General features: G+C 40.8%; 1 protein-coding gene across 4 annotated transcripts in view; it reads right to left on the reverse strand.

The window, feature by feature from the left end:
• Window positions 1–12,408, reverse strand: part of PACSIN2 (protein kinase C and casein kinase substrate in neurons 2) — a 58,381-nt gene extending 45,973 nt beyond the window's left edge. For 3 of the 4 annotated variants that reach the window (XM_069864401.1, XM_069864393.1, XM_069864379.1), the window contains exon 1: window positions 11,059–11,081. The gene's annotated coding sequence lies outside the window, so the exon portion shown is untranslated. Of the gene's footprint in view, window positions 1–11,058; window positions 11,082–12,345 lie in introns of those variants that run through there. The other variant, XM_069864385.1, reaches the window with a different exon arrangement.
• Window positions 12,409–20,415: the final 8,007 nt, after the last annotated feature.

The raw sequence follows: 20,415 nt of genomic DNA on the forward strand, positions 1-20,415 counted from the left end.
AATTGATTAGATTGGCAAAAGATGAGGATTATAGTTAGGGTCGTAAACACCCTGGAAACAAGGTGAAGTCCTAGGAGATGATGAAGCCAGACTGCCCCACATGTCAAGCAGGTCTTCAAAGAGCGTTCAATAGACACACTTTCCTACAGTAATCAGACCCCATGAGAAATACTTCAGCTGAGTATTTGTCAATTACAATTATCACAGAATCATGTAACAGGCCAGGTTGGAAGAGACCTCGAAAGATCATCTAGTCCAATCTTTCACGGGAAAGGGAGCCTAAATGAGATTTTCTAGCACCCTGTCCAGTCACATCTTGAAAACCTCCAGTGATGGGGACTCTACAGTTGGTATCTATCAATTCACAAGAGACTTTCAATCGTTCAACTTCCAGAAGACAAGAACCAGATCACAATGCCAACAGCATCATTCTCACTGCCAGTTACCCTTCATTTGCTTTTTTACCTTCTGCACACACACATGCACACAGTTGTGGTCCATTAATTTTTCTTCTTATGCTAAAGTAGAAGGCTACACAGCTGTATCTTGCAGCCAAAGCCATTAGCTAATCCTTTAACTATGAATTATACTATCTGAAGAAAAAAAATTCACAGTAACATAACATTCTTCTGGTACAACACAGAAAATTTAAGTTATAAATTAATTCATGTAAAGATACAAGGTTTCCACTACAGTCCATTTGCATAACATAAATTGAAAATACACAAGTAACTAATAGTTTGAAAGAACAGTCATTTGGTACACACGTACTCAACAAAAAAAGTCTTTGTCCTGAGATTGTTACATCCTGGTGTAACTATTTCTTATCCTGTGAATACATTTTTACTGTAACATCCACTGGCATAAGGTTTGTTTTCTTTACTAACCTTCTCTTCTTGGTACTTGCACTGTTATCTCCTACTACCTTTACACAATTATTAAACATTCAACTATCTGATCTTCTGCTAAATGCTGCCCTGAGAGCATACCCAAACGAGTATTACAATTCACAAGGCAAATCACAAGAATGTGAAAAGAGTTAATGATCAACGCCCAACTACATTCCACAAAATAGATAAAGCTCTAAACTCAAACCTCAAAATATTTCAGTCTTGCATTTCTACCACTGGCACCCAGAACTCCTTTCAAAGGCAGGGAACTATTCTTTCAGAAATGTTTACATGTTTATTCTTACTTTTACACAAATTGAAGAATTCTAATGCCACTTCTAATTCAGCTTTGAGAGCTTTTTGTAGAAGCAGTTACAGTAGTTGACACAAAAATCTTCTGGTGGTCTTCATTCTGAGGCTCCAGATAACAAACAATGCCTGGTACTAACTGGAGCAATTCAGAGTTACAACATAAGTAGTGTTATATCACAAGAGTTCTACAGGTTATCCTAAGTTCTCGCTGGTTGCTTGTATGAGAATATATAAACTAGATCCCTACAGTAGCCATCAGATGCAGAAGTTTCTAAAGACAACCTTTTCAATTCAAAAGTAGTGCAGCAAGGGCCATTTGAACAGGTTTAGCGCTGACGTACAACCTTGACTAAGTCCTAGCAAAAGTAACACGGAAATTAGTTTGGCTAACTCTGCGTTGTTCCAATTGACAAAAGTAAATCAAAATGCAACACTATTGTCCACATTCTAACGTCTGGGAAAGGTATAAGTCAATAGAAGCTAGCACCAAGTAATATGAGTAAGATAGTTGGACTTTTTTTTCTCCTTTCTACCTAATGACACTGACACAAAATAATTAGAATACAATGCTATAGAAAGGGTTCTTTTAGCTACATGAAAAACTTCTGGCTCAGGGTTCAAGATATGCAAGCACAAATCTAGCATGTTTGCCAAAAAGATAAGAGCATTGAAAGCTTATCCAAATTCTGAAAAATCTCTAAACTCATGTCTTGCAGCCCTCTAGTTAGAGTATTTCAGTAGTGATACTCCAAGAAGGTATTCAGAAGTTTCAGGATCTCGACAAAATGTACCATCTGAATTAATTCACCTTAACAGAGATAACCAGTAATTCTATATCAACTTTTAAACTCTAGACAAAACCAGAAAAAAATCCAATAAAAAATCAAGTGGATTTTCAAGTAGGTAACTTCTCACTCACTTCAATATTTAAGTTTCAGTAGGCTAGTTCAAGACAAAACTATAAAGCTGCTCCATTTCCATTTTATGTATTGTCATATGTATGCCAAATCCCTGCTTGTACTTGTCTTTCACCCAAAATGATCATAGAATCATAGAATAACCAGGTTGGAAGAGACCCACCGGTTTTGTTTTGGTTTTTTTTCACTTAAAACAAAAACATTCATAAAGAAAGTTAGCAACCAGGAAGCAAGATTTCAATGTCTTTTTAAGCTTATGTAGTTAGATTTCCAGCATCCCTTTTAGTATTCATAGCTCCATAAAGCAGTTAAGCACTTGAAACTGGGTGAAGGTGAAATACATCGAAGACATGACTTGCGTTCTTTCCTCTTTCAGGGCAGATACTATAGCCAGTTTGAGATCTTTCACAGTACTCGAAATATAAACATACACACTGACTCTGCTGTAAATGCCTAGGTGAAACACGCTATTCTTTGCATATTCCAGTAATTCGCATGAGCCAGCATAGCTGCATAACTAGGGAAAGTAGCTCAAATTCAATTCACAGATTCACATGATACTTTTTGCCTTGACAAATTCAAACCACATTTATAGAGAACCACGTTTACAAGATCTTCAGCTTTAAGGAGCCAATTTGTACAACAGTATTTCATGGTATTTTTCTCTACCTAATAAATTGCATTTCAGTGAGTATTCTAGCCAAATTAGATACTTAACACATCCCTGAATACTAATAATCTCATTGAAACTTTATAAACTTCACAGTTGAACTGCTAACAATTCGCATCTCAGACAAATAACCTTGAAATATGTGGTATTAGTTCAGCATTAATTAAAAAACTATTTTATCCATGTGTATGAAATGTGAAATAAACACTGTGAATGCAAATAATAAATAAAATGCGCACAATTACAATAACTTCAGATCTACTTGAAAACACTAAAACTTGTTTAACTCTTTCCATATCTCCTTGCTATGCAGCAAGATCTCTTGGAAACGGCATAAACTGGTAAAATTATTACTATAAAACTAGGAATTTTGTTCAGCAATAAATTGGTTGGCATTGCACATGCTAAATTTAGCACAATTTGTCCTTAATTACACAAAGGAAAGTGTTGCTGCAATAGCTAGTAACATGTAGAAGCAAATATGCTTCCTATCTAGCCCGTTTTGCAAGAAAGAGGAGGAGAGCAAAAGGGGCAGAAATATCAAAGATCTCCAACTGCAGTTTCAGTTTCTCTACAGAAATTGAAAAAACCCAGCTAACTGGATCTTTTGGAGAAATATCATATTTTATTAGACTGATCAAAGTCTAAATTAAAGAAGCTATAGATTGTCTCGCATAACACTAAAATAAGTCCAGAATTAATGTATTTGTTTTATCTATTTGCATGTATTAACTAGCAAACTGCTACCGACTTGACAATGATTGAAACTGCACAGCACGACTTTCACTGATACCCATACAACTCATAGGACTTACATTCTACCAGAAACTATGTAATAGCCTCATCTAAACCATGTGCTAAAATTACAGTAATTATATACAGACTCAACCCACATATTGTTCTCTGATACAGGGATACTACAATCCAAAGCAGAATCAGCTGTTTATGTTACTTTAGACAAAGGATTTCTTGGCCAAATTCAAACCTTTAAAATTTATGACTTCAAGATCATTTGGAACTTGTCTACTCAGCCATGCATTTAAATTGGTAAAAAAATAATAATCAAGAAACATAAGCTTAAGCACATCTTCAATTCCCTTAACTATAAATAGTTTAAGGGCACAGTCTCTAGGCAGCAAGTGTTGAATCTTACTCAGTTGTATTTCAGCAGCTCACACAGCACAGCTTCAGCTGCTAGAATGAGCAACATGTTTGCATTTATATACATACATATACACAACATGCTTTCCTTACTTTATTACATCCTGACCTTCTTTGGCATACCTGGGATTATAAAAGCACTTATACAAAGACTTGGTTACATCCAACATTTACTTTACAGCTTAACCCTACAGAAATTATTCACCATACTACTCATCTCAATACTTAGGCCTGATAACTTTATTACGGTATACATTTATTCTGCTGACAAATATCAATCTTATCTTCTCCCACGTCCCCAGTCACTCGTCCTGATCTGTCCCTATATGATTGACTCTACTCAGGAAGCCAGGTGCTGAGCTTTATCCAGCTGAAAATTATTCTGCCATGAGAAGTTTCTTGCTGGACCAAGGAAGCAACTCCAGTCACAGAACAGACAACGCGGAGCAAGAACAAACAACTGTGCACCAAGAAAAGAACCAAATTTCCTCATTAACAGCAATACAATGTCACTGGTTTTGAAGTTACTTGCCTTATCTCTGTAAGTAGAAGCAGCAGCAAGCTTCTGAGGTAGTTTAACGAGTTGGAAAATCTAACACTAACAAAAGGAATAAACAAGTAGACATACAACACAAAAGACACTTTTCAGAAAGTCTGAGAACCTAAAATACAGTCAAAAAGATATTTCCATTGCTATGCGCAAGCGGTAGGCACACAAGTAAGACAAGATTTTTCATTCAAGAACAAAAATCAAGCCCGTTTAATATCACTGAAACCTCCCTGTAGAAGTCACATGACTGAGCAGTTTGTAAGTGATTATAATGTAGGTAGAGAGGATGAAGTGGTCAAGAAGGAGAGGTGACACTTCTGCAATAATATTTATTACTCACTTCAATTTGTATCTTTAAAGAACACTGACACTCCACAGATATTGTGCAACATCTTCCAACAGCTCACGCTCCACACAGGCACTAAGTAGTGTCTACCCCAGGCCAGTAAAGCACACTGAACAATTCAGAGCAGTGAGCCCTTCTGTAACGAGCTGCTGTGTGGAAGACAATTCTGCTTTACTGCAGAGCCCTTCGGTCCCACTGACATGTGCTCCATCTGTCACTTTCTCAATTCTAAAACTGTCATGGAATTTCACATATATTATAGGTAACAAGACTCAAAGACCACTTGCACCCAGTACTGCGGAACTCCATGTGTACTGTACCTCAAAAGAGATGGGATGGCAGAATTAAAATAAGTGACTACTTGCATAACAGTCTTGTGTTGACTCAGACTATTTCCAGCTTCAACTGAAAAGACTCAGATATGGCAATCTGATAAAATAATATTACTGTCACACAAAGATCATAGGGAATTGCACAAGATTTTTAAAGAGCTGTTTCCCAAGCTGTTTTTGAAAAAAAAGAAAGTAAATTAGCTGAAGAAACTATAGGTGAAGTGGAAAAGAGGGGAAGTTCATGGTAACAAATGTAACAAAAGTTAGGACAGAACACAGAAATAGTTGGGAGTGGAAGACCTCGAATATATTTAAACCTCCTTTACTGTCCTTATTATATCAACCTTAGCAACAATGTTACCATTCATAATGCAGCAACAGTTTAATGTAGTATCAGAGTCAGAAGATCTATGAATGCCGAAAAATAATTGCATCTGATTGATATGACTGTTAGCCCTGAAATCAGAAATCAAAAGACCTCAAGAGTCCAAATGAGCATGTCCAAATTAGCTTTTGTTCAAAAATTTCAAAACACCATCTGGAAGGCTTTAAGTCATGAACTTCTAAGAAGTGGGGATGCTCCAGAAGACTAGAGAAAAAATGATGTCATGTAAGCATTTTAAGAAGGACATGGTAAATTTATTTAAGACAAACCAATTAAAATGGAACAGATGCCACTCGAGCATAAAAAGTTGATAATTATTGTTAGACAAGTAAAAAGAAAAATTAATACACTTAACTCCTTAACAGCACCCTCTTTTTATGAGAGAGATCACCACCCTGAGTGATAACTACCATGCTGAGGATCTAAGTTCCAGCACAGCATTCAACTCGCTATCACAAGGTATTCAGATTAAGATATGGAATAATACAAGCTCAAATCGATATTACATTTATTTTAAGCTCTCAAAATACACAGTCAAGAAATTTTACGAAGCAGGATGCTTCCACCGAGCTACTGCTAAGCTATTCACTGGCATTACCAGTGACCTCAAAAAAAGACCAGGAATCATTTACTGCACCGCTGATTTAAGTAAAAGCTTCAGGAAATAACTGATAACAGAGAACACAGTCCTGAAAAATCTATTTGGATTGTTTGCCGAAATGAGCACCAGCTAGACGTTAATTTGGAATCCACAACAGGATGTACCAAGAAAAAGTTTGATTTTCCTGACTTATAACGATGGCCTAATATCTTAAGCATCAAGGTTGCAGAATTCTGAAACTGAGAGAAATGCTCAGTTGAATGTGCTCAATGAATCGTAGGACGCAAACAAAATGTGTGAGGTAGGTAGCTAGAAGGATGTATTATCTGACTATACATCAGAGAGAATACCCTGCTTCAGAAAGCAGGACTAATTAGCAAACTGGGAAACTAATATAGTTGTGGCAAACCCTACATTCATGCTTTCCAAATGGTTAAGTTTTCTTTGCAGCTGTATCTAATTCCAAAAGCGACTCATTCACAAAAGTCCTATGGTTTGTCTGTTTCAGGTAAGACCAGATAATTACAAATGGTTCCTACCTGGATTAGAATCTATTGAACACGCTTTTGCATTTGCACTGTGTACTGTTAGCAACTGGATACTCAAACTACTTTAACATTTTATAAGCAGCAGCAATTAACATCTCTTTAGATTTCTATTGAATGTCAATGCATGATCCACAGTGCCTATTCATTAAAGCCACCCGCAAAACATGCTCCTGAGGATATATCCAAAATTGCCAGAAAAGAAGATAAGGAAGAAACAGAAGACTAGGAAGTTAATTCCAAATTTCCAAGTAAGTTTACCTATCTTGCAGACAACACAAGTGTGGGACATGTTATCTACAACACACCTGCATCAAATCATCAAATGTATTAAGGCAAAGGGCATAACCTCTGGTGTAATACAACTACCACCAAACCAAATACAAGGCCTAATGATGAGTTCGTGTGACAAGATTCTGGTAACAGGGAAAGGCTACAAGGGTGGCTTCTGAGAGATGCCAGATAGAGTCAATGCCAGCCAGCTCCACGACGGACCTGCTGCTGGCCAAGGCCAAGCCCATCAGCAATGGTTCTAGCACCTCTGTGACAACATCCTTAAGAAAGAGCTTCACCAAGCTGCTCAATGGCTCCTTCAAATTAAGCATGACTGCACATTGACCAGATATTAGATTACTTAGATTAGTTAGATTATTTCAGGTAAATGACAGAGTTTTGAAGCTTTCATCTGTAACTATTAAGGTACAAGTAGAACCTGAAGACTTTGGGGAAAAAATGCTTTTAAAACTGTTATTCAAGGAGTGTGGAAGTAAGTATGCCTACAAGTTGATGTTGCATACGTGTGGTTCCACTAAATACAGAGTTGCTTCTACCTACTGAGACCTGTGTGCTAAAGGTTTATCATTTCTCCTGATGAGAAAGCAGCATTCATTGTTCCACTCCACAGTGAGCCAGTTGTCTGTCCATTTGCCAAGAAAGCCTCTACTAAGGGACAGGATCAGAGACATAATCAAACCAAAAAAGATGTCCCATTTGTCCTATGACTCATGGCAGATAATTTATTGAAATCTGTACTTTACATTCCGCCTTTTAAGAAGGGCCCATTAAGCATATTCACTTCACACTTTTTATTTGACCTATTAAGTCAGAAATTCAAACACATATTTAGAAGAATAGTGAAGTGCATCTGCTACTTAAAACAAATAAAATTCTTATTTAAATAGTCACCTGACATTGCTATGCTGTGCAAGTTGGTTTTGGAACCCAGAACCCTTGGCTATGCTCAGAAAGCAGAGTTTGAGAAGGCAGGTATGAGAACTCTGCTAGCCCTTTCAGAGCTCAGTCAACACATACCTTTGGTTGTTACAGTCACCAGCTGGCAATGCATCAAGCTGATACATATCACTTAAAACCTGTGTGGCACAAATTCTCAGGGCGACTACTATGTCACATCTGTAAGTTTATGTCAAGAGATTACATAAAAAGCAGCCTTTTTGGTTTCAGCAAAACTGTCTGAAGCAAATAATTAATCATATGATTTGACAGACTGTTCTAATCCTCACAATTTTTGCTGTTATATTGTAGTCTTGTTCGTTATTCACTGGCCTAGAGTATATGATAAAAGGCAAAGAAGCTTGATCAAAATTTTTGGTCTGTTGATGCCTTGAAATGAATTCTTAAATTTAAGCAGAGTCCTACAGAAGCAAAGAGGGTTAACGTGGCTTGCATTGGCTCAAGAACAAGCATTGCAAGATACAGGTTTCCAGCACTGTCAAAATATTTACAACATATTATGTAAGCCAGAACAGTTCTTAAATATTTGCATTTTGTAAAAAGCTGAACCAAACCACAACTCTGAAAGCCTTAGTCACATTTTGGTTTTTCTTCAGAGCTCATTGCTATGCATAGTTACAATATCTGTGCTAGTTCTGTCCCTATTTACTAATTAGGGCTGGGTACCTTCTCAAATATTGACACATCCTGTCTACTAAGATTCACAGGACTCTATCAATGCACACCAGTTCACAGTGGCTCAAGCAGAATCACTCACACTACGAAGCACACATCAAGGCAGACTCTAGCCCAATACCATTAGAGAAATGTTGACTGTTCCCTTGCCCCAAGCAAGGTATCTTGCAGGACAGCCCACAAAGGAATGACAGTCAAGGCTTGTGAAAAATTTGACTACGACTGTAGATGGAGAACCAACTCTGCAATACAACAGTCTATTTACCATCAACTTCAGGTTATTTTTCCCAATCCCAGTGAACCAACTAGCCAGGTAGCATTCGTATTAAATACACCATTCTATTCAACCACAGACATGGAATACTTAGCTCGGTTTATCTCAGTACAGTTACATCACTGTTATTTCCTGCTTTCTTCCTTTTCATGTCCTGAAAACAATTCATCATTACATTAAGCCAAGCCATAAAACAGTAACTAGGTTTAGTTGAAAGGAACAATGCCACTGCTTGAAGTTTTATGGATTAAGACAGAATTTGAATTAAAACTTACAAACATCCATAGATCAGAATGTTGCCCACAATATCACTGCAGTCAGAAAGCCATGTTACTATAATGGTATGTCAAATACTAAAGGAGTTAAGGAGAAAATTAGAAGAATGCAATTAAATATACACTACAAAGTAAAATACAGTTTCTGTTATAGACATGACTTACGGAATGTAGAAACTCTCAAAAACTTCTAACAGTTAAAAAAAAGGTAAAGAATATTTAAGACTATCCACGAAGATGCATACATGCATCAAGCCAGGCAATCACAAACACCATCTGTCAGTTTGATACCAGCTACCGCATCGACTTGTAGTACAACCTCTTCAAAAGGAAAGAAAAAACGTTCAGTTAAAAAAGAAAAATTCTAACCCGTTTTGCCTAACAACCATTCATAAACTATTTCATTGCTAACTACAATGGTGCTACTTATCTTCCATTTAATGCTGATGCGTGGTATGCAGTTTAACCCCCCAGGGCAGTTTTTAGTGTTTATTCTAGTATTGCACTGCACAACACACAGACCTTGAGCCAAAAAGCCTGACTCTAGATCTGTAAACCATGCACCAATGACAGTTTGGAGCATCTGAACACTAAACAGCCATGCCAAGGTTAATGCTACAGAGGACAATGTAGCACCCGCATACCTCTCCTGCTCAGCATACCTAAGCTGTGGTATAGTATTATCAGAGATTTCTAACATGATGCTGCATTGTGCTAATTAGACATGCCCTGTGCACTAATACACATTACTGTTTAAACTGATTCAGTCATAATTGGCAGAATATAACTATTATCTTTGAAAGCAAACTGCAGGCCTGACAAAACACAATTTCAGGCAGGTACAGGTATGAAACAGCAAGCATGTTAGCCCTTGGTGCTAATAACCTTAATAGTTAGAAACAGAATTAAGGAGTTTTGCCCACCTGAAATACAGCTGGCAAACTGTTTTAGTTACCTCTCTCCCTTAAGCAGAAATACAAGTCTTCGCTTCTCTGACACCCCAAGAAAGCCATGTTTTTATGTCTCATCACAGACATGAGAATGATTGTTCTGTTGCACGAAAACCAGAATGAAAACTCAGTTGCTTACATAATGTGGTCTCACTATGAGTATTATAATAAAGCACTGTTATTGACTTTACGTTTTCCAAGTTGCAAAAAGGTTCAGTCTTCAGAGATCAGCTGAACAAACCCTGGAATTAAATCCAACTTAGCAGAAGGGAAAAAGCACCCCCCTGTAGCAAGAGAAGAGTCTTACGGCAACCTCTCAAGCAGTCTGTTGTGAAGTCATGGCGTGCAACAGAAGGAAAAAAGAAGTGTCATCAGGCTCATTTTTTAGCCCAGTCTGGATCATGTACAAATGACCAAACTTAATGAAATAGGTACAGGAAACGTGAGTGGTGGTGTACTTGTTTTAAATTATTGTAACTAACCTACAGTTTAAATCAAGAATGGCTATCAAGAAAACCAAACATTTAAAACTGCAAGATTACATTTAGTTTTCAAACATTTAAGTTTCCAATGTTGGGTTTGCAAAGGACAGCATGTGTCACAGGCACCCTTCTGGCTTCCCATAGTGCTACAGCAAAACGATGAAGCCTCAGAAGACTGAGTCTATCAGCTTCTGAGTCACTCCAACCACAGACAGTCAAGCAGCTGGGAAAGATGGGTACAGCAAGCCAGGCAGACACTGTTAGATACACAGTCTTTCTCTAACCAGGTAGCTTCTATCTACATAAAGAGACTTCTGTGTCTCACACAGACATTTCACTCTGGGAGATGAGGAGATTTTCTCTGCAAGCCAAAAAAGGGAAAGTCAAGTAAGACAATTACAAGACTACCAGGAGGCCGTGAGCCGTTTAAAACCTCACTCACCCCAGTACAAACACCTCCTCCCAACAAATTAACTTCGGTACCTGACATCATCACGGAATAGCTTTAAATTGAAAGGGGGAAGATTTAGATTAGATAAAAGAAAGAAATTCTTTACGATGAGGCCCTGGCACAGGTTTCCCAGGGAAGCTGTGGCTGCCCCATCCCTGGAGGTGTTCAAGGCCAGGTTGGATGGGGCCCTGAGCAGCCTGATCCAGCGGGAGGTGTCCCTGCCCGTGGAGGTGGAACTGGATGGGCTTTGAGGTCCTTTCTAACACATTCCATGGTTCTACGACCACCCAGGACGCCAGGATTCAAAACTCGGGAGGAAAAATCCCAAGGGCACGGTTTCAGGTCTCCTTCCTCGCCCCTTTTTCCCTCCCCACGCCGCCCCCACCCCACGCGCGGGTCACCAAACTTCCCCCGGCAGCGAGCTCTTCCCTCCTACAGGAACCACCGCCAGCGCCGCCAGCCCTCCCCCCGCCCGAGCCCCAGCCCTGCCCGCCCTTCCCCGCCGGGCGCCGCGCAAGGAGAGATTCACCTTCCCGAGCCCGCGGGGAGCGCGGCCCCGGCCGCCCCGGCTCCTGCTCCCCACGGCGCCCCGGCCCAGGCACTGCCCCCCGGGCGCCGCCACGGGCCTCCCCCCAGCACCCCGCATTCGTCACTGCCCCCCAGCGCCCCTGTCGCTGTCACTGCACCCCCAGAGCCCCCTCTACTGCCACTGCCCTCCCCACCTACTGCCACTGCCCCCCCACTGTCACTGCCCCCCCTACTGCCACTCCCCCCCACCTACTGCCACTGCCCCCCTTCACTGTCACTGCCCCCCTTCACTGTCACTGTCCCACTGCCCCCCACCTACTGTCACTGCCCCCCCCACTGTCACTGCCCCCCCTCACTGTCACTGCCCCCCCTCACTGTCACTGCCCCCCCTCCACTACCACTGCCCTCCTCACTGTCACTGCCCCCCTTCACTGTCACTGCCCCCCCCTCACTGTCACTGCCCCCCCCCACTGTCACTGCCCCCCCCTCACTGTCACTGCCCCCCCCTCACTGTCACTGTCCCCCCATCACTGTCACTGTCCCCCCCTCACTGTCACTGCCCCTCCGTGTCACTGTCACCCCCCCCGCCCCGGTCCCCCCGGCCCAGACTAGCGCCCCCCCCCACCCTCAGCCCCGCCCGGGCAGAACCAGCCGCGCCCCCGCAAAAGCTGCGGCTGGGGTCGAAATCGCGGCCTCCTCGCCTCCTCCTGGCGAGGCCTCGGCCCCAGACGACAGCGGCGCCGCCCTCACCTGGGAGCCGAGCGGAGAGTCCGAGGAGCCCGGAGGGCAGCGCTCCGCTCCGCGCCGAGAGCCGCCCGCGCCGCACCGGGACAGGGCGGAGCGCGCCGCTCCCGCCCCCGCGGCCGCTCATTGGCTGCCCGGGCTGCCAGCGCGCGCCGCTTCCTGCGGGCGGGGCGGGGGGGGCCGGATGGGCGGGGGGCGACAGGGAGGGGTGTGTCCGTGTGGAGAGGGACAGCAGCGTGGGTGGATCCGTATGGGCAGGTGTGTCCGTATGGACGGGTACGTTCGTATGGATGGGTGTATCCATATCATAGAATCATAGAATAACCAGGTTGGAAGAGACCCACCGGATCATCGAGTCCAACCATTCCTATCAAACACTAAACCATGCCCCTCAGCGCCTCGTCCACCCGTGCCTTAAACACCTCCAGGGAAGGTGACTCAACCACCTCCCTGGGCAGCCTGTTCCAGTGCCCAATGACCCTTTCCATGAAAAATTTTTTCCTAATGTCCAGCCTGAACCTCCCCTTGAGGCCATTCCCTCTTGTCCTGTCTCCTGTCACTTGGGAGAAGAGGCCAGCACCCTCCTCTCCACAACTTCCTTTCAGGTTCAATAAGGTCTCACCTCAGCCTCCTCTTCTCCAGGCTAAACAACCCCAGCTCTCTCAGCTGTTCCTCATAAGGCCTGTTCTCCAGCCCCTTCACCAGCTTGGTTGCTCTTCTCTGGACAAGCTCCAGAGCCTCAACATCCTTCTTGTGGTGAGGGGCCCAGAACTGAGGTGCACAGTATTCAAAGAGCAGTCTCACCAGTGGATATGGATGGGCATATCTGTATAGGTAGCTATATCCATATGGATGAGGTGCATCTGTATGGACAGGTACATTTGTATGGAGGGGTGTGTCTGTGGTCAGAAGCTGCTGACGGTAACGCAGCAGAACAGGGCATGAATAAAACCACTGTATCCCTGTTCTGTTCGCACCACAGGAGACTGAGAATGAGCAGAAGGCTTTGTCTCCCAAAGGGGAATTCGACCGAGCCCATAGATCCCAAGAAGCAAGCGTGAGCTTTTGCCGCTGGGAAGCGGGGAAGGCTGTGATTCCTGCCCGCAGCCATGTGGCGAGGCGGTGGGCTTGGCGCTGCGCTCCGGCTCCTGGCCGGCCGAGTGGCTGGAGAGGCCGCAGGGTGCTGGGCAGGCTCCTGGGCCAGACCTGGGCAGCTCGAAGGCAAAGGCACCTTTGAAATGACATTGCGATGTGGTCCCACCTCTGTGTGTGGAGGTGCACGGTGCTCCAACAGCATCACGGGCAGAGCGGAGCGGTTGTTCCAGCCCTTGCCTATCTCTCAGGTTTATTTGTTTTAGACGGAGGATTATTTCAAGTCCCAAGCAGCAGCCATCACGGTGACCTTGTTCCGTCCCTTCAGCCTTTGCCTTCTCCTCCACTCATTTCAGCATTTCCTTCCCATCTGCCCTTCTCATCACTGATCTGCCTCTGGCGTTGTCCCAGAGGACAGCCTGGTTTGAGGACAGCGAGAGCTCTGGATCATTGGGTAGGGCTTCAAAACAGTCCTAAGAGTACTTTCCTTTTGGCCACGTTTCTTACGCAAGTCTGCATATAATCAGTGTAGACGCCGAGTTTCCCTGTACTGTTTCTCCAAGTGCGTGACTCATTAACTTCAGGAGTTTTAAGTTCACTGGGAATTTAGATGAGCACAGTAGGACTGTGAGACTGTAGTACTGGGGTAAACTACCTCGTGAAGAAATGACCTTGAAAAATTGATTGGTGTTAGTTGCAATTAACATTACTGTGAAATTCATAAGCTTTTTAAGATTTAACTTGATTTCTCCCTTCCCTAATCTCTCTTTCTTCTCTCTCTTGTGTTGAAAGTTCATGTTTGAGAGAGGGAATCTTGAAATGTATTGTTTCTTCTCTCAGATCTGACCTCAGATGCACTTCAGTTTTCCACTCAGACTGTCTCATTAAATATGAGATCAAGCTTCCCATAAGCCAGCTCTCTTTACAGGAGATTACAAGCGATACATAATAATCATAAATACAACTTTTTCTGTATGGACACGAATTGAGCTTCCGCTTCGCCTCGAGCATTGTCAAAGCTGAAAATCCTCCCTGCCAGAATACTTAGACTTTATTCAACCTCAACATCAAAACAGTCATTCTTCTCTTTTTATGATCAAACAATGCTCAAACTTGTTGAAAGACTGAAGAAACAGAGCAGAAATTCAGCATAAATCATAGCGCTTCCTGGTAGAACTAAGTTCATACTCTGACCAAAGGGAATTCCATTTTGGCAAAAGACAAAGTTAAACCTGTAGCCAGTGTCAGACTGAGACAAAAAAAAACCTAGCTATTCCACACAGAGTTGATTAAACACCACTTTGTGCCCCAAAGATCACTTCACCAGTCACAAACTGTGTGCCAGTCACATCCATGCCACTGCCTGTGAAAACCAGGGCTCATGTTCAGTATGAGGGCAATGGCTGCAAATGGAGCGAGAGGTGTATAGCCAGGCCCTGAGTCTGGCTGCAAAAGCCATCCCACAGGCTTTTAACAATGAGGGAAGTAGTGTCTTATTCCTCAAATCATGTGTTCCCGCGTGTGGACTTTGCTAGACCTCTGTACTGCTTGTATGTTTTATACATATAAAAATACATATATAAATAAATAAATAATTATAATTATATATTACAATACAATGTGTGTATCTACATAATGTATATGTTTTATTACTATATTTATAGATATATCTGCGGATTTTTTTTCTATACTACTTATTTTATTTAAATATATAGATATACATCTATATATTAGATAGTAAACTTAGCCCTCTTGTCACAGTGCAAAGGCATTGTTTTGGGAGTCTTCTTCATACGGACCTTGAAGTGGTTCTGCCTTCCCAGGGGATGGAGGATGATCAGAAATGAGTAATTTACACTACATTTTTCTGCTAACAACTGGATTCAGGTTTCAATACAACTTGAGAAATAGCACTTGTGTTTTCCAACTTTTCACTTACACATCTTTATAAACACTATGAAATTATAATTTTAAAGATATAAAGGTAAAAGCAGGACTATTAATTTAAAAAAAAAAAGTTCACCAAAAGACAATTTATATGAACATTTTCGCTTAATATTTGGAGATTTCTGAAGCCATCACTTTATGGAGTAGTGTTTCCAACCCGCTGAACATTCTTTTCTGGTTGCAAGAAGTCTCGTATGTTTTTTACATTTAGATGAAAAGCTTAGATGCTTTTGAATAAGACAGTAACAATAAGACAGTAACAGCTATCAGAATTTTAACTTTACATTTTTAATTGTAAAGTTTTTGCCCCTTTTCCAAGTGTATCATTTGAAACAATTCAGAAGCAACATTATCATTGTTGTCTTCATCTACTTTTTGGATCAACACTATTGATTTTCCTGTGAATTACCTCTACACACAAAAGCAGATCTGTCTGCTTTGGGGTTAATTCTCATGCTGATGCAGTGGTTTGACTTCATTACTCTTAGTAACATGGTTTAAAGTACGTATAAATATATATGGGCTTGAGGCCACGTGCACTGAGGAAATATATATATCCACTTGAAAAACTGCTTGGGGAAATATACCTCAGTGGTTAATAAAGTCCTGTTTCTTTCAATTTATAAAATGTAAATTATCCTTATGCATATTCAAACACTAAGTTTTTCTTGCAGTGAATTAGAGAGATTAGTGGTCTAATTATGTCTGTTATCAGTCATGCAACCTCCTGGCATGATGACACTATTATGATGCCGTAAATAATTTGCTTGTATAGGGAATAATACTTCAACATATTAATTATTTTGATTTTAGTATTTTGATATTTTTTCCCCTAAATATTAAAATTCAGTTGTTCTCTGAACATTTTCATGTATATTCAGAATGGGACATGCCGGGAAAGATTGTCTCAACCGTTTTTCTTTGAAGAAAGGCTAATGGTCTGTACATCCCCTCTGGTAAGCCATTGATTTAGGCTGTTAGGAACAGGACAGGATGTTTCATAAGGATAAAAAAAAATAAGAGAAAATTCCTCTCTCATTTTAGATAAGTATCCCACGCTTATTTTTATTTTTAACGCTATCTATTTTTAAATATGCTTCTTGTTGTCTTCTGCTGTCCTCAGAAATTCCATGTGTCCTTTTAAGCACTAATACTTTCTCTGTAAATAAATTCTGTCCCTTGGCTTCACTCAGTGCAAATCTAATTGGTGTTTCTTGGCTCTTGCAGTAACATGTTAGCGTTCTTGTCAGAATGTTTATCTCCAGCTAAGAAAGCCCAGGTGTTATATATCTTTATTTACATTTTGAATCCTGAACTGTTTTGATTGCAAACGTAATGACATTAGTGATCATATATCACAACCAATGACACAGAATTTCAGAACATTAAGTTTAATTCCACATAAATCCATTAATTTTACTATTTCAGGGCCCAACTTTCATTGGGAAAGACCTTTTCATATATAAAACATGTTATTGACTGAAACATCCTTTATTATCTCCTTTTTTTTACATTACTATTTCTAATTAGTGTTTCATACTGTCCAAATTTTTCTATTTCACAACAGTTGTATATGATCATGTCAGATGTGAATGACACGCACTTAACAGGTACCAACTTTGAGAATAATCAAGGCATAGAAAGTCTTCTGTCAATGGTGAAGATGTTGCTGTGTCATCATAATGACTGGGAAAGTTCTGGCTATGGACTGCTTTGAGTATGGAGTTTCTTGAAGCTTGCCTAATCTTTGATGGCAGCTTAAAATAAATGGGAAAAAAATACAGTCTAGCACAAACAACTTCCTACTATTCAGCAAAAACAATCAGTTTTTCCAAGGCACTCATTTATGTTCCTATTTCCTCTTAATAATCACATTTTTAATGAAATTGTGGCTAAAGACAGCTTTTCCCAGCTAGACATTTATTTTCTGCAGAGAATAGAGGAACAGTCTTTGTTGTTGTTAAGGAATCCTACAGGTTAGCCTAAGTGCCTATCCACATCAGTGTTATATTTCGACACCTATGCACCAGATGGCATGGAGTCCTTCTCACTGACCTGAAGGCTCAAGCAAGCTGCTTTAATAAAGCAGGGACAAAATGTGATTTGCTTTCTGTTTCTTCCACCGAAGTAAATTGAAGGGCAACTACTTCAGGAACAGCATTAGTTTTGATGACTGAGCGGAGCCCGTCCTTTAGTACAGATAAATGAGCTCTGCCTGACATGTTCTGCTGCTGAAACGCAGCACTATCTATCTTCTGTGAAACGTCTATTGTTTTGCCGAGTTTACAGCAGGAAGTGAATCAGGAGATGGGGATGTTTTAGGCAGAAGTTCTATTGTAAAGCCAACAGCAGCGAAGTAGCTTTAGGGATAATGCTGTTTCTTTTATTCTAATTAAGTTCCTAAAGTCATATAAAGAAGCTATTCTGTGGGAATCTTATTAATTCCTTCCATGTCAAAGGGAGAGAGGTTAGTACCCAGGAAGCGAGCCCCACTATTCAAATCTAGCAATAAGCTCCTTCTGCACTGATGTCATTACAACAATTCCCATAGCTGTTCAGAGATCGTCTATTTAATTCTTCATACAATACTGTCATTATGCCAGTGATCGCTTGAGCAGATGAAGAACAGTATTTTAGAACTGAGACACGCATTTATTTTAGCTCGGCCTGGCAAGTTACGACATTAGCCCAAGACAGAACTTTTGAGAACTGTTATTTCTGATTTATTTTGCTCCACTGAAAGCCAAAACAGATTCTTTATCTTACAGTTAGATACATTTGGAGGATGCTTGGCCTAGGGCCACGGTTAGTTACTCAGAACTAAGAGCTTGCCTGCTTGCAGTTGCTCAGATTTAAGCCCAATTAAGCCCATTCAGTCAGAGGCAAAACAGTATTTAATCTTTTGGAGAATTGGGCTCAGGCAGAAAAAGAACTACATTACTTTTGAATGAGAGCATCCACACAAGGTTAACATCTTGTATTACATGTCACCATCATACCTTTAGTCAATTCCCCGTAACTCCTACGGCAGACACATGACCCAAGTGGTGTAGATGTGTCTCTACTCACTCCTCTCCAGCTGACAGCAGAGCGTGTCCCAGACTGCTATCAGTTTGTACACCACTTTGTACCATTCCATCTATCCTACTACAGCAATGGATTTAGTTAAGCACGCAGGAGTGAAAGGTTTAAGATTTTATCGCTGAGTAGGCAATTAAAAGTTTTCATTTCCAGTTTCTCTTCTTCCTTACCAGATTTTCACCGTTACCTTTCAAGGCCGTGTACAAACAAGCATCCACATACTACCCTCCTCCTCCTACCCCAGAACTATTAGCTATGACTGCTTGTCATCTTCCTGTTTCTGAGTCCGCAGACAAGCTGCTTCATGCACAAAGCAAACCTTCATTCCAGCTAACACAGAATATGACCCTTTCCTTATTCAAATTCCTTCCTGAGAACCATTGTGTAAAATGGGTGGAAGCAACAGGTTTGTTGTGGTTGAAAACGGCAGTGGAAGAAAAATAGGTTTTACATAGCAATGGAGGTTCCCAATTTTGAGTTTCTTAAGAACACTTCACTTGTGTACAGGCGGCATCAAGTTCTTTATAGAAAAGGGAGATTTCCTGCTTGCTTACAGCTTTTGGGGGGTTGTTTGTAACTGATAATCAGAAAGCCTAACTTAGTCATCTAGAAGTTAATGTCTTTTCAGTTTTGTTCCTTGAAACGCCCTTTGCATACGTTGTTTTTTCATGTGCTAGAAGTGAAAGTATAAACAGGCTTTCAACCTTCAACCTCTGCAAAAAGCCTGTTGGAAAAGGAAACAAGGAGAAAGCAGTCTCATCTATGTACTCACTAGTCTATTGTTTTTAAAAAGAAAAGGCAATGAGATCAGGAAGAGGAGGCCACTGTGTCTGCAGTGACTTTGACTTCTTGGTGTTTAAAGAAGAACGTTGCATTACTGAATTCATGTTTTGATCAGCAGGATAAATTACTAGCAATACAGTGGTTGGAGATACAACTGTGTAAAATGCAATATCAACACCGAACTCTGAATTCTAGTTCTGAGACCAAGCACTACATAGTCAAAGATCCCTGTCAGAGCTCCCCCCTCACCATTAGTAATACTTGAATATTTTGATTATGTAGAAGATACTTTACAGAGATATTTCATCCTCACATAAAGTGAAATATGGTTTCCCAATACTCCAGTGGCCGGAGAGAAGGATTTGCTTGTTCCAAATCTACAGCTCTGTTACAAAAATATTTTCCACATAAAATACTGCTCTGCAAATACTATATGTGAATTAAATTTATTCACTACACACTGGGACAGAAACCTTTATTCTTTGAAAGAGATAGTGAAACTTCAACCAATTTAATATGATGACAATTTTTTGGAAGTCAGGACTGGAAGAAATGCATTATTATACTGAGTAGTAAGACTGCAAGCTCAAGTAAGTTGGCCCTTTCTCAGCCATTAGAACCCCCCCAAACAATTAAATAAGAATATTCAATATTAGTAATATTACAGGTAGTGCCACTCCTACTCTGTCTTTTCAATGACTGTGTTCTAGAGGCCCTGATCCATCTCACTGCCTAGCTGTAAAGACACCTTTGCCAGTACCACCTACAAACAAGTTTGGAAGAAGATGCTACCATCAGTCTTGATTCATTGTGAATACAGCTAAAAAGTATCCCCTGGACTAAGTCTCCAATGCTTTCTGCAGCAATAAATCCCAGTAACTCAGACCTGGTATTGCTTTCTATTCATCCGTTACAAAAGAGAAATCTAAAGTCACTACTACTCAGTTAGTATTTTATGAGCTCTGCTCAGAAAGTAACAGTGTGAAGTTTAATTTTTTATGGGTATCTGCATTTTTCAATATACCTCTGTCCTATAAATTCCCACCAGTGTAGGCTGGAAAAGAAGATAACTGGAAGCAGCAACCATTCTAGTGTAGCCATCCTTGCTAGTACCATAACAACATCCTTTGTCCAAGCTACTGAAGAAATTAACTACAAGCATTGGAAACAAAA

This window comes from Phaenicophaeus curvirostris, chromosome 1, assembly GCF_032191515.1.
Source record: "Phaenicophaeus curvirostris isolate KB17595 chromosome 1, BPBGC_Pcur_1.0, whole genome shotgun sequence".
Lineage (NCBI taxonomy): Eukaryota > Metazoa > Chordata > Aves > Cuculiformes > Cuculidae > Phaenicophaeus > Phaenicophaeus curvirostris.